Source organism: Amblyraja radiata, chromosome 2 (genome assembly GCF_010909765.2).
Source record: "Amblyraja radiata isolate CabotCenter1 chromosome 2, sAmbRad1.1.pri, whole genome shotgun sequence".
Classification (NCBI taxonomy): Eukaryota; Metazoa; Chordata; class Chondrichthyes; order Rajiformes; family Rajidae; genus Amblyraja; species Amblyraja radiata.
In genome coordinates, this window is record NC_045957.1 from 117,243,598 (window position 1) to 117,256,989 (window position 13,392).

At 50.1% G+C, this 13,392-nt stretch overlaps 1 protein-coding gene and 1 long non-coding RNA gene across 5 annotated transcripts in view; one reads left to right on the top strand and one right to left on the bottom strand.

The window, feature by feature from the left end:
* Window positions 1-7,062, top strand: part of LOC116967554 — a 16,998-nt gene extending 9,936 nt beyond the window's left edge. The window contains exons 2-3 of the long non-coding RNA XR_004410264.1: window positions 3,357-3,359; window positions 7,052-7,062. This is a non-coding gene — a long non-coding RNA (uncharacterized LOC116967554). The remainder of the gene's footprint in view (window positions 1-3,356; window positions 3,360-7,051) is intronic.
* carmil1 (capping protein regulator and myosin 1 linker 1) overlaps window positions 1-13,392 on the bottom strand; it is a 320,941-nt gene that overhangs the window by 258,798 nt on the left and 48,751 nt on the right. The window lies entirely within an intron of this gene.

Consider the following 13,392-nt stretch of genomic DNA (forward strand, 5'->3'; position numbering starts at 1 on the left):
CAGCTTGTACGAGAATAAGGAATACCTGGTATGAATCATCGCTTTGTTTGTACAACTACTTCTATAAAGAATCCATTAAACTGGAAATAACGACTGGAAGAGTCGTTCTTTCGTAATCTGCGTAAGTTCACTCCGACCTGCCTGAGTAGTAATGGCAACGTGGAGTTGGACATTGGAAAAGTTTGAAATTGCAATTACATTACCCATTCCTTTGACCTTTCTGTATTCCCCTGGGTCCCTGGTAAATTTTCTTCATTATTTAGTGCTCTCGGGCATTGTTGAATTACGAGCAAATGTGGCTACTTAAGCAGGATCCTTTTTCAGATGGTAAACCGTTTCACATAACACCATGCACTCAGCCTGTGTTCAGCTTACGAACCCAGTAAATCAAATCATATGCACAAGCACATCAAATAGTGCAAAAGGGAAAATAAACATATGACTGTCATATGCTGAGAGAATGGAGCGGCTGGGCTAGTACACTCTGGAATTTAAAAGGATGAGAGGTGATCTATTGAAACATATAAGATTATTAAAGGTTTGGACACGCTAGGGGCAGGAAACATGTTCCCGATGTTCTGAGAGTCCAGAACCAGGGGCCACAGTTTAAGAATAAGGGGTAGGCCATTTAGAACGGAGATGAGGAAAAACGTTTTCACACAGAGAGTTGTGAATGTGTGGAATTCTCTGCCTCTGAAGGCAGTGGAGGCCGATTCTCTGGATGTGTTCAAGAGAGAGTTTGATAGAGCTCTTCAAGATAGCGGAGTCAGGGGAAATGGGGAGAAGGCAGGAACGGGGTACTGATTGTGGATGATCAGCCATGATCACATTGCATGGCGGTGCTGACTCAAAGGGCCGAATGGCCTACTCCTGCACCTATTGTCTATTGTCTATAGTAGAAACAAAGAACTGCAGGTGCTGGTAGGTACACAATAGGACACAGAGTGCCGGAGTATCTCAGCGGGTCAGGCAGCATCTCTGGAGAACATGGATAGGTGATGTTTTGCGTTGAGACTCTTCTTGCAGCTACAGGGAAAGTACAGGTTAAAAAAAAGGTGCAAGGGCTGCAACAAGGCAGCATGGTGGCACAGCGGGTTGAGTTGCTGCCTCACAGCGCAAGTGACCCTGGTTCAATCCTGACTACGGGCGCTGTCTGTACGGAGTTTGTACGTTCGCCCCGTGGCCTGCGTGGGTTTCCCCCGAGTTCTCCGGTTCCCTCCCACACTCCAAAGACGGGCAGGTTTGGAGGTTAATTGGCTTTGGTAAAATGGTAAATTGTCCCGAGTGTGTTTGGGATAAGTGTAAGTGTGCGGGGATCGCTGGTCGACGCACGCGGACTCGGTGGGCCGAAGGGCCTGCTTCCGTTAAACAAAACTAAAAACTAACCGAAACTGAAACATCATTCACCTTGTAGTTTAGGCGGGGCACTGGGTGGCACGGTGGCGCAGCGGGTAGAGCTGCTGCCTCACAGTACCAGAGACCTGAATTCCATCCTGACTACGGTTGCTGTCTGTGCAGAGTTTGTACGTGCTCCCTGTGACCGCATGGGTTTTCTCCGGGTGCTTCGGTTTTCTCCTACTCTCCAAAGAAACGTGCCGGTTTGTAAGATACCCTCTGTAAATTGCCCCTAGTGTGTACTATACAAACGTGGGGTAACATAGAACTAGTAATCCATGGTCAGCGTGGTCTCAGTGGGCCGAAGGGCCTTTTGTCACGCTGGATCTCTAAATTAAATAAAAAATGTAGGGCAAGCATTCAGAAACCTTTTTCTCATGGTGGAGATACCAAAGACTAGAGAACTTAGCTTTAAGCCAGGGGTGGGCAACCTTGTTCTGCATAGGGGCCGGATGGCGGGCCACATCTATCACGTGTACACATGGATCCCGCCCCCATTCCGCCCCGGATGGCAGGCATTAAATCACATGTTCACACAAGGTCGACAAAAATGCTGGAGAAACTCAGTGGGCGATGCAGCCTCATGGAATCCTTGCATGTCTCCACCCGCTGAGTTTCTCCAGCATTTTTTGTCTACCGTCGATTTTTCCAGCATCTGAGGTTCTTTCTCAAACGTGTTCACAGAAAGTGGCCGTGACGGCGGCTTTGCGCAGGATGCGGTACAGACAGAGCTCGGCGCTCGGCGGGCCGGATGATTACGGGGGGAAAAAATCCGCCTGCGGGGCAGATGATTTCGGGTTACGGGCCGCATTCGGCCCGGGGGCCGCAGGTTGCCGACCCCTGCTTTAAGCTGAGCGGGGCAAAGTTTAAAGGAAATGTGCGTGGCAGGTTTTGCACAGTGGTGGGTGCCAGGAACCTGGTGGTGGTAGCAATGGAGAGATATGGATCATGTGCAGGCAGAGGAGACCGATTTACCCTGGAATCCATGTTCAGCACAGACATTGTGGGCCGAAGGGCCTGTTCCTGTACTGCATTCTTGTCTACGTTCTGTTCGACATGAAGGAAGCGGGCAAGATTTCGACAGTGGAAGATACGATACGATAGATTACTCCCCAGGGGGCAAACGCTCTTCTTCACACAGAGAGTTGTGAGTCTGTGGAATTCTCTGCCTCAGAGGCCGGTTCCCTGGATACTTTCACGAGAGAGCTAGATAGGGCTCCTAAAGATAGCGGAGTCAGGGGATAGGGGGAGAAGACAGGAACGGGGTACAGATTGGGGATGATCAGCCATGATCACATTGAATGGCGGTGCTGGCACAAAGGGCCGAATGGTCTACTCCTGCACCTATTGTCTATTGATCTGGCAACAGTCATAAAAACACAAAATACACGAAACGGGAAATTAAAGTGACGAGTGGAAAGGATTGGGGGATGTGCAAAGACTGGGGTGGGGGGGGAGAGGACTCAGTCTCAGTCTACCCCACGACAGAAGGGGGAGGAGTTTGTACAGTTTGACAGCCACAGGGAAGAAGGAACTCCTATGGCGTTCTATCCTGCACGGAGATGTAATTTCTTGCAATGATTCTTCTCTACAATCTATTTAAAAATAGATGAAGATAATTGGTGAGGCCAAGCTGCCATCAAAATTGTCACTCGACTGTTTTATCTCCCCCTCCTACTCAGTATAAAAGATATGTTGCAATGTATTGAGTTCCTTAAATGGCACCTTCAAGGATTAACCAGTCTCACATGAACTTTCAAGTCTTTTCAAAGGGTTGAATTTTTACCAGAGAAACCAGAGGCCTGGATAGAGTGGATGTGGAGAGGATGTTTCCACTAGTCAGAGAGTCTAGGACCAGAGGCCACAGCCTCAGAATAAAAGGATGTACCTTTACAAAGGAGTTGAGGTAGAATTTCTTTAGTCAGAGGGTGGTGAATCTGTGGAATTCATTGCCACAGAAGTCCGTGGAGGCCTAGTCACTGGATATTTTTTTAAAGGTGGAGATAGATAGATTCCTGATTAGTTCGGGTGTCAGAGGTTATGGGGAGAAGGCAGGAGAATGGGGTTGAGAGGGAAAGATAGATCAGCCATGATTGAATGGCGGAGTAGACTTGAATTGAGTTGAATTGAACTGAATAAATTTTATCAGCCAAGCATGTAAACATACAAGGAGAAACTCAGCGGGTGCAGCAGCATCTATGGAGCGAAGGAAATAGGCAAAGTTTTGTGTCGATACCCAAGGGTTTCAGCCCGAAACGTTGCCTATTTCCTTCGCTCCATAGATGCTGCTGCACCAGCTGAGTTTCTCCAGCACTTTTGCCTAACTTCGATTTTCCAGCATCTGCAGTTCCTTCTTAAACATACAAGGAATTTGCCTTGGCCCTCTACCCACAAGGATAACACAATATGCAGTGGACAATTCAAAATAATACAGTAGACAATTAAAAATATGTCTTCTGAAGAAGGGTCTCGACCCGAAACGTCACCCATTTCATCTCTCCAGATTGATGGGCCGAATGGCCTAATTCTGCGCCTATCACTTATGAACATGGTCTAAAAAATACAGGAAGTCAAATCAACAAGCAGCTTTAACCAAAATAATTATTAAAGATTAAAATTTAGTTCTCATTCCTGACTGTAACGAGTACAACTGGCCCCTCTCTCTGTTCACACCTGTTGAAAAACCACATTGGTATTGGCCACCATACTGGCTTTCTTAGTTTAGTTTAGAGATACAGCACTGAAACAGGCCCTTCGGCCCACCGAGTCCGCCCCCACCATGCGATCCCCACACCCTTATACTATCCTATACACACAAGGGATAATTTACACTTATACCGAGCCAATTAACCTACAAACTTGGACATTCTTTGGAGTGTGGGAGGAAACCGGAGCTCCCAGAGAAAACCCACACAGGTCAAGGGGGAGAACGCACAAACTCCGTACAGACAAGGACCTGTAGTCAGGATCGAACCCGGGTCTCTGGCGCTGTAAAGCAGCAACTCTACCACTGCGCCACCGTGCCACCCTAGTTTAGAGATACAGCATGGAAACAGGCTATTCGGCCCACCGAGTCCCTGCCGACCAGCGATCACCCCGTTCACCATTTCTATCCCTGCACACTAGGGATAATGTACAGGAGCCAATTAACCTACAAACCTGCACGTCTTTAGAGTGTGCGAGGAAACCGGAGCTCCCAGAGAAAACACACGCAGGTAAAGGGGGAGAACGAACAAACTCCGTACAGACAGCACCCGTGGTCAGGATCGATCCCGTGTCTCTGGCGCTGTGAGGCAGCAACTCTACCGCTGCGCCACCGTGCCGCCTCTTTGCAGGGCCAAAATAATTTAGATAATAGTTCAGTTATAAACTAGGGAATGGGGTGGGTGGAGAGGGGATTGGAAATTCAGAATTGCTACACTAATGACTTAAAATAGACTGAAAGGCCTTCATCACTAAACGAGCGCTGATATTGATTTCAGCAAAAAAACACATGGTTAATGATTCAATGTGTAGGAAGGAACTGCAGATGCAGGTTTAAACCGAAGATAGACACATAATGCTGGAGTAACTCAGAGGCATAGGCAGCATCTCTGGAGAGAAGAAATGGGTGACGTTTCGGGTCGAGTCTGAAGAAGGGTCTCGACCCAAAATGTCACCCATTCCTCTTTTCTATCGGCTCCTGGTTGGGTCCCCCTTCATTCTCGGAGGCCCCTTCTCCCCAGGTCCCCCCTTCGTTCTCGGGAATACCCACTGGAAGCTCACAATGGCCCTCCTCGCTTTTTGATGGCCCCCCTCGCTCCTGACGGCTCCCCCCCTCTGATGGCCCCCCCGCTCTCCCCGATGGGACCCCTCTCTCACTGACGCCCCCCTCGCTCTTGACAGTTGTTCGCGGGTCCCGTCGATGCCGGCGGCTCAGGGCCGAGTTTGGAGCCCACGGTGGGCAGGCCGGGCCTACTGGGCGGGTCCCTGTCCTTGGTAAGCCAGGCCTCGGCCCACAGCGGGCTGGTCGGGCCTACTGGAAGGCTTGGTCCCGGCTCGCTGGGATAGTCCCGGCACGCGATCATTGGAAAACCGTTAACCTCCCTCTCTTAATTTTAATGAATCAATTGTGGTGAAAATCAATAGTACTTTATACCTGTCTGTTTCACTGCTGGTCAGGAGTTAACCACAGTCGACAAGCATGATCCCTCCGGCCTGATATAAAACACAATCAATTGCTTCAGCAGAACAGAGGAGCGGCCAGGGCCATTTTAATTTGCTTTAAAAAGAAATGTTTCTCCACATCTAAAATGCAAACTACTTCAGCAGCCGACTTCACGGTGGAGCTACTGGTAGAGTTGCTGCCTCACAGCGGGCGTCAGAGACCCAGGTTCGATCCCGACCTTGGGTGCTGTCTGTGTGGAGTTTGTACTACACTAGTTCTGTCATAGAGTGATACAGCGTGGAAACAGGCCCTTCGGCCCAACATGCCCACATCGGCCAACATGCCCCAACTACACTAGTCCCGCCGGCCCGCGTTTGGCCCATATCCCTCCAAACCCGTCCTATCCATGTACCTGTCTAACTGTTTCTTAAATGTTGGGATAGTCCCAGCCTCAGCGACCTCCTTTGGCAGCTTGTTCCATACACCCACCACCCTTTGCGTGAAAAAGTCACCCCTCAGATTCCTATTAAATCTTTTCCCCTTCACCTTGAACCTATGTCCTCTGGTCTTCGATTCCCCTACTCTGGGCAAGAGACTCTGTGAGTCTACCCGATCTATTCCTCTCATGATTTTATACATCTCTATAAGATCAACCCTCATCCTCCTGCGCTCCGTGGTATAGCGTCCCAGCCTACTCAACCTCTCCCTATAGCTCACACCCACTAACAACCTCGTAAATCTTCTCTGAACCCTTTCAAGGGTGACAATGTCTTGCCTATAACATGGTGCCCAATCTGTTCCACCTGAGATCAGTTTACTGCGGGAGAATTTATCCAGGACCCTGCGATGCTGAACAATGGAGCCATGAGGGCTAGCTGGATACCCAGTCCTTTTATGTTCATCCATGGCAGTAGCCATGGCAACCGGCCTGCATTATAAAACACCAGCGGTTTCATATATTTTGTCCCGTCGAGGGTATAGTTTGTGGTGGGTTTTTAAATGTGTATGTGTGGGGGGGGAGTGGGTGGGGGAAATTTTAAATCTCTTCCCTGCACGGGGACCCGACCTTTTCCTTGTCGGGTCTCCGTTGTCGTTGGGGCCTAGCGCCGTGGAGCGGCCTCCAACCGGAACGACCTGGGGGCTCAAGTCACGGAGCCGGCGGAGCTGCGGACCTACCATCGTGGAGCTGGCCGGCTTCAGAGCGTGGAGAGTTCGGAGCGTGAAGAGCTGCGGTGGCGCGCGGCTGCGACCCGACTCCGGTGGATGGTGACACCGGGAGCTCGCGGGTCCCCGGTGGGAGACCGCTTTGCGGGGCACCGGCAACGGCGACTTCTCCCGCCCAAATTGCGGGGTTGAAAGTGACCTGGAGCGGGGCCTTACATCGCCCGGCGCGGCTTTAAATGGCCGCGGATTTGCTAGCGCCCGCCGGGGGCTTTGACTTTGACATCGGGAGAAGAATGGAGTGCAGGGGAGAGACAAGACTTTGCCTTCCATCACAGTGAGGAGGAGATTCACTGCGATGGATGTTTGTGTAAATTGTGTTGGTGTGTGTTTTGGTTCTTTTCTTGTATGGCTGCAGAAACCAAATTTCGTTTGAACCTCATGTGAGGTTCAAATGACGAATGAATAGTATTGTATTGTATTGTATTGTATTGAAATCAGTTTTGGCGACAGCATCTAAAAAGGCATGCGGCAATACAAATGCTAAAAACTGTTGTCTTTATAAATGATGCTCCTATTTACATTAAATCAACTCCCATAAGGTACTGGAGATAAGGCACAAAAAGCTGGAGTAACTCAGCTGGACAGGCAGCATCTCTGGAGAAAAGTAATGGGTGGCGTTTCGGGTCGAGACCCTTCATACAAGATACAAGATACAAGATAGATTTATTCATCACATGTGCCAGATGGCACAGTGAAATGAAATTCCCATACAGCCATACAATAAAATAAGGGACACAACACACTATAGGGTTTGACATAAAACATCCCCACACAGCAGAATCAAAGTTTCCCACTGTGTGGGGAGGCACCAAAGTCAGTCTCTTCCTCCATTGTTCCCCGTGGTCAGGGCCTCCCCGTGCCCTCCCCAGTTGCCGCTACGGGCGGTCCGATGTCCAGGACCGCTCGCTGGGGTGTTGTAAGTCCGACGTCGGGGCTGCGGGACATCCTCAGCGGCGTGGACACCAGAGTCGGCCCCCTCCTACCGGAGTCGGCGGCTTCCAAAGTCCGCAGGCCGCGCCGGGTGGAGACCTGCTGCTGTAGACCCTCTGCAAGGCGCCCCAGGACTCCACGATGTTGTTCAGCGCCGCCCGCGTTGGAAGCTCTCCGCACCAGAGCTCCACGATGTTGGAGCAGCGGCCCAACGCTTCGGAGCTCCAAACGGCGACCCAGGTAGGCATCGCCCGCTCCGCGGTGACTCCAGCGCTGCGCCGCCGCTGTAGCAGCCCTGGTCCGGTTCCCGGTCCCCGGCAGGAAAGGCCGCTCCGATCCAGCTGGTAGGCCGCGAGGTGGGGGGCGAGGACGCGACTCGGAGAAATAGTCGCGTCCCCGCCAGGAAGAGACTGGGAAACGGTTTCCCCCTTACCCTGCCCCCCTCACCCACATAGAAAAGTTAAAGTTTCCCCCAACACAAGACTTTAGACTAACTAAAAATAATAAAAAAGATAGAAATAACAGACAGGCTGTAGGTAGAGGCTGCTGCCAGTGCAGCACCCCTAGCGATCAATGTTGGACTGAGAGTCAGGGGAGATATAGATGGTGATGTGGAGAGATTTAGAACAAACAAACAAATGAAAGGTATGCAACAAAAGTGACGAGGATAAAGGAAAGAGACCATTGTTCGCTGTGGACGAGGTGAAAACGAGTTACAGACAAGGAGACTCAACAAGACAACTTTGAAGCTGGTATAACTAGTGTGGGGCGGGGGGTGGAGAGAGGGGAGGGGGGGAGGAATGCTAGGGCTACTTGAAGTTAGAGCAATCAACATTCATACCGCTGGGTTGTAAGCTGCCCAAGTGAAAAATGAGGTGCTGTTCCTCACTCTGACAACGGAGGAGGCCCAGGACAGAAAGGTCAGTGTGGGAAAGGGAAGGAGATTTAAAGTGTCCAGCAACCGGGAGGTCAGATCAAGTAGGTTCAGGTGGACTGAGCGAAGGTGTTCAGCGAAACGATCGCCTAGTCTACGTTTGGTCTCGCCGATGTGTAAGAGCCCACACCTTGAACAACAGATGCAGTAGATGAGGTTGGAGGAGGTGCAAGTGAACCTCTGCCTCACCTGAAAAGACTGTCGGGGTCCCTGGATGGAGTCGAGGGGGGAGGTATAGGGACAGGTGTTGCGTCTCCTCTCTCCGTCCCCCCCCCCCCCCCCCCCCCACGATTTGGGTGGGGAGGGATGGAGAGAGGGGATGCCAGGGTTACTTGACGTCGTCAAATCAGTTTTGGCGGCATCTTCTAAAAAGGTCCGTGACAATATTAATCTAACACGGAAAGTACACTCGAGCGGAAACCTGTTATACTTATTCATTTGATAATTTTGCTCCAATTTACATTAAATCAACCCCCATAGGATGCTGGCCCTAGTGTGCACTTAACGGCGATTTAAACAGAATTAGACTGTGTTTTAGAGAAAGCAAGAAAAAATGGATGTTAATCACAGTTTTTACAAGGAAAGAATACAGGTGCGGCCACGGTGGCACAGCGGTAGAGTTGCTGCTTCACACCCGGATTCGATCCTGACTACAGGCGCTGTCTGTACGGAGTTTCTCCCCGTGACCTGCGTGGAATTTCTCCGGTTTCCTCCCACACGCCAAAGACGTGCAGGTTTGTAGGTTAATTGGCTTTGGTAAAATTGTAAATTGTCCCTAGTGTGGAGGATAGTGTTGGGATGCGGGGTGATCGCTGGTCAGCGCGGACTCGGTGGGCCAAAGATCCAGTTTCCGCGCCTTACCTCTGAGGTCGAAAATACAGCATTCACACTAAAACACCAATTTTCCAACTAAATAGCTGACGGCAAGATCTGACGGTTTCTTCTTCATACAGATTTCGCAGGGCCCCATCAAGGCTGGTGAAATGTGAGGAAGGAACTGCAGATGCTGGTTTACGCCAAAAATAGACACAAAATGCTGGAGTAAGCACCGACCGGCGATCCATCCTACACACACTATAGATCATTTACACAGACACCAAGCCAATTAACTTACAAACCTGTATGTCTTTAGAGTGTGGGAGGAAACTGAAGATCTCGGAGAAAACCCACGCGGGCACAGGAAGAACGTACAGACTCCGTACAGACAGCAACCTTGGTCGGGATCGAACCCGGATCTCCGGCACTGCAAGCGCTGTAAGGCAGCAACTCTACCGCTGCGCCACCGTTCTCGATTCCCCTACTCTGGGCAAGAGACTCTGAGCATCTATTCCTCTCCTGAAGAGAGACTCAAAAAGCTGGAGTAACTCAGCGGGACAGGATACATCTCGGTAGAGAAGGAATGGGTGACGTTTCAGGTCGAGACCCTTCTTAAGAGTTACTCCAGTCCTGTGTGTCTTATCTTTGGTATAAACCAGCATCTGCAGTTCCTTCCTACACATCCCATCATTAGTGGGAGTTTATTTCTCGCTAGTGGGAGAGTCTAGCACCAGAGGCCACAGCCTCAGAATGAAATGACATACCTTTAGGAAGGAGATGAAAAGGGATTTCTTCTGATGGTGTTGAATCTGTGGCCATAGACGGCTGTGGGGAACAAGATCATGAGAGGAATAGATCGGGTAGACGCACAGTCTATGCCCAGAGTAGGGGAATTTAATCGGAACTTGAAAGTTCTTAAGATGGGTTTTGAGCCAAAGTATCAGCCAATGTAATCATGTATTGTTTTTCCACTGACTAGTTAGCACGCAACAAAAGCTTTTCACTGTACCTCGGTACACGTAACAACAAACTAAACTGAACTTATCCAGAGATGCTGCCTGTCCCGCAGAGTTGCTCCAGCATGTTGTGTCTATCTTCATAAGGGATAGGGCTAAATTGAGGCCATTCGGCCCATCAAGTCTGCCATTCAATCATGGCTGATCTATCTCTCTCTCCCCTGACCCCTCCCCTGCCTTCTCCTCATATCCTCTGACACCTGTATTAATCAAGAATCTATTTACAGTATCTCTGCCTTAAAAATATCCATTGACTTGGCCACCACAGCCTTCTGTGGCAAAGAATTCCACAGATTCATTACCCTCTGACTGAAGAAATTTCTCCTCATCTCCTTCCTTAAAGAACGTGCCTTCATTCTGAAGGTGGCTGAAGCCATCTTTCGAGGCAGTTAGCGAACGGATGTAGCAAATGATTACTGTTCGTTCCCGGACGTTAGTGCAGCATTTATATCTCCGTGGGTTGTCACCTTGTCGTGGTGGAGAAGCTTGTGTGGTCCCGAGATCCTGAGAGCGATGCCGTCTGGAGCTATGCTCCTGGTAGGGCCACCCATGGCGGTAAGGTCGAGGGGGAGGTCTCGGACAAAGAGCAATCCAACCAAGACCTCAATGGTGGACCAGGCGGAGGATGATGGCTGACTTTAGTGGAGCGTCACAACGGCTGGGAAGGCGGATGAAGGCTGCAGCAGAAAAGGGTCTCCAGTCGTCTTGGACTTCATGCCACTGGATCCTGACCCAGATCTGTCAAGGACCGTGGGGTGGCTGTCTGTGCACCAGTCTCCCCACGTTATACAAAGTCACGCACAGGCGTCCTCCATGAGAGGACAGTCATACTCGTTTCGAGTGACCGCTAATGATGATGATGATCGATACAAATTAAGTCTATTTTCTGAAATCATTGGACTAAAACCAATATCAGGAGTTGCAAGGATTTAGCCGGCAGTGACATTAATTGCGACAAAACACTACTGCAGATCTTTCCAAATCGTCCACACGAGAGCACAGCAGGCTTCTGAAGATTCATGCTTAAAATCTCCGGGAACATGTTTCCTGCCTCTAGCGTGTACAATCCCTTAATAATCTTATATGTTTCAATACGATCCCCTCTCATCCTTCTAAACACCAGTGTATACAAGCCTAGTCTCATAGTCATAGAGTCATACAGCACATAAACGGGCCCTTCAGCCCAACTTGCCCACATTGACCAACATGTACCTTCTAAACTAGTCCCACCTGCCTGCATTTGGCCCATATCCTTCCAATCCTGTCCTATCCAGGTACCTGTCTAATTGCTTCTTAAACGTTGTGTGATAGTCCCTGCCTCAACTACCTCCTCCGGCAGCTTGTTCCATACATCCCAGCTCTCCCACAGTCCAGTTTCTCCGCCTCTTCCTTTCTTCTTCCCGCCCCCACCCCCACATCAGTCTGAAGAAGGGTCTCGACCCGAAACGCCACCTATTCCTTCGCTCCATAGACGCTGCCTCACCCGCTGAGTTTCTACAGCATTTTTATCTACCCTCCGTATGAAAAGGTTACCCTTCAGATTCCTATAAAAATCATGTTCCAAGGGAAGAATAAGGCCATTCGGCCCATCAAGTTTACTCCACCATTCAATCATGCCTGATCTACCTATCCCTCTCAACCCCATTCTACTGCCTCCTCTCCATAACACCCGACACTGTATTAACCAAGAATCTTTCCCCATTCACCTTAAATCTACAGTAAGTCCTCTGGTTCTCATTTAATTCCCCTTCTCTGGGCAAGAGACTCTGTGCGTTGACCCGATCTATTCTGCTCATGATTTTATACACCTCTGTAAGATCACCCCTCATCCTCCTGCGCTCCAGGGAATAGAGACCCAGCCAACTCATCCGGTCAGGTTGTACTTCATCACCACCTCTCCAGGTTAATTCGGAATGGGTAATAATAGTCTTTCTGATGATGCCAGACCCCAAAATTGAATATTAAAAAATCAATCATTACAGAACAGAACAGCACACGAAAGGGTCTTTCAGACGACAGTGTCGGTGCAGAACATGACGCCAAGTTTAGTTCAGAGATACAGCGCGGAAACAGGCTCTTCGGCCCATCGAGTCCACGCCGACCAGTGACTCTCGCACACTAACGCTACCCTACACACACTTGGGACAATTTACACATACACCAAGCTGACGTCTTTGGAGTGTGGGAGGAAGTGTGCGAAGATCTCGGAGAAAACCGACGCAGGTCACGTGGAGAGCGTGCAAACTCTGTACAGACAGCACCCGTCGTCGGGATCGAACCCGGGTCTCCGGCGCTGCAAGCGCGATAAGGCAGGAACTCTGCCGCTGCGCCATCGTGGCCACCAGTTTAACAGAGTTAAACAAATCTCCTCTGCCTGCACGTGATCCATATCCCTCTAACTCCTGCTTATCCGCGTAACTATCCAAATCCTCTTAAACGCCACCAACTTATCTGCCTCTATCACCCGTGCGGTTTGCCAGGCGCCCATCACCCTGAGTGTGAAACTTACCTCCTTTAAACGTTGCCCCTCTCACCTTCAAGCTACAGCCTCTAGTCTTTGACCTTCCCACCCTGAGAAAAAAAAAGCATGTCCCATCTACACTCTTCCTACCTGCCTGCGTTTAGTGTAGTCTAGTTTAGAGATACAGAGCGGAAACAGGCCCTTCGGCCCACCGGGTCCGCACCGACCAGCGATCCCCTGTACAGTAACACTATCCTACACACACTAAAGACAGTTTACACAGACACCAAGCCCATTAACCTACAAACCTGTACGTCTTTGGAGTGTGGGAGGAAACCGAAGATCTCGGAGAAAACCCACGCGGTCACGGGAAGAACGTGCAAACTCCATACAGACAGCACCCGTGGTCGGGATAGAATCCGGGTCTCCGGCGCTGCAAGCGCTGTAAGGCAGCAACTCTACTGCTGCG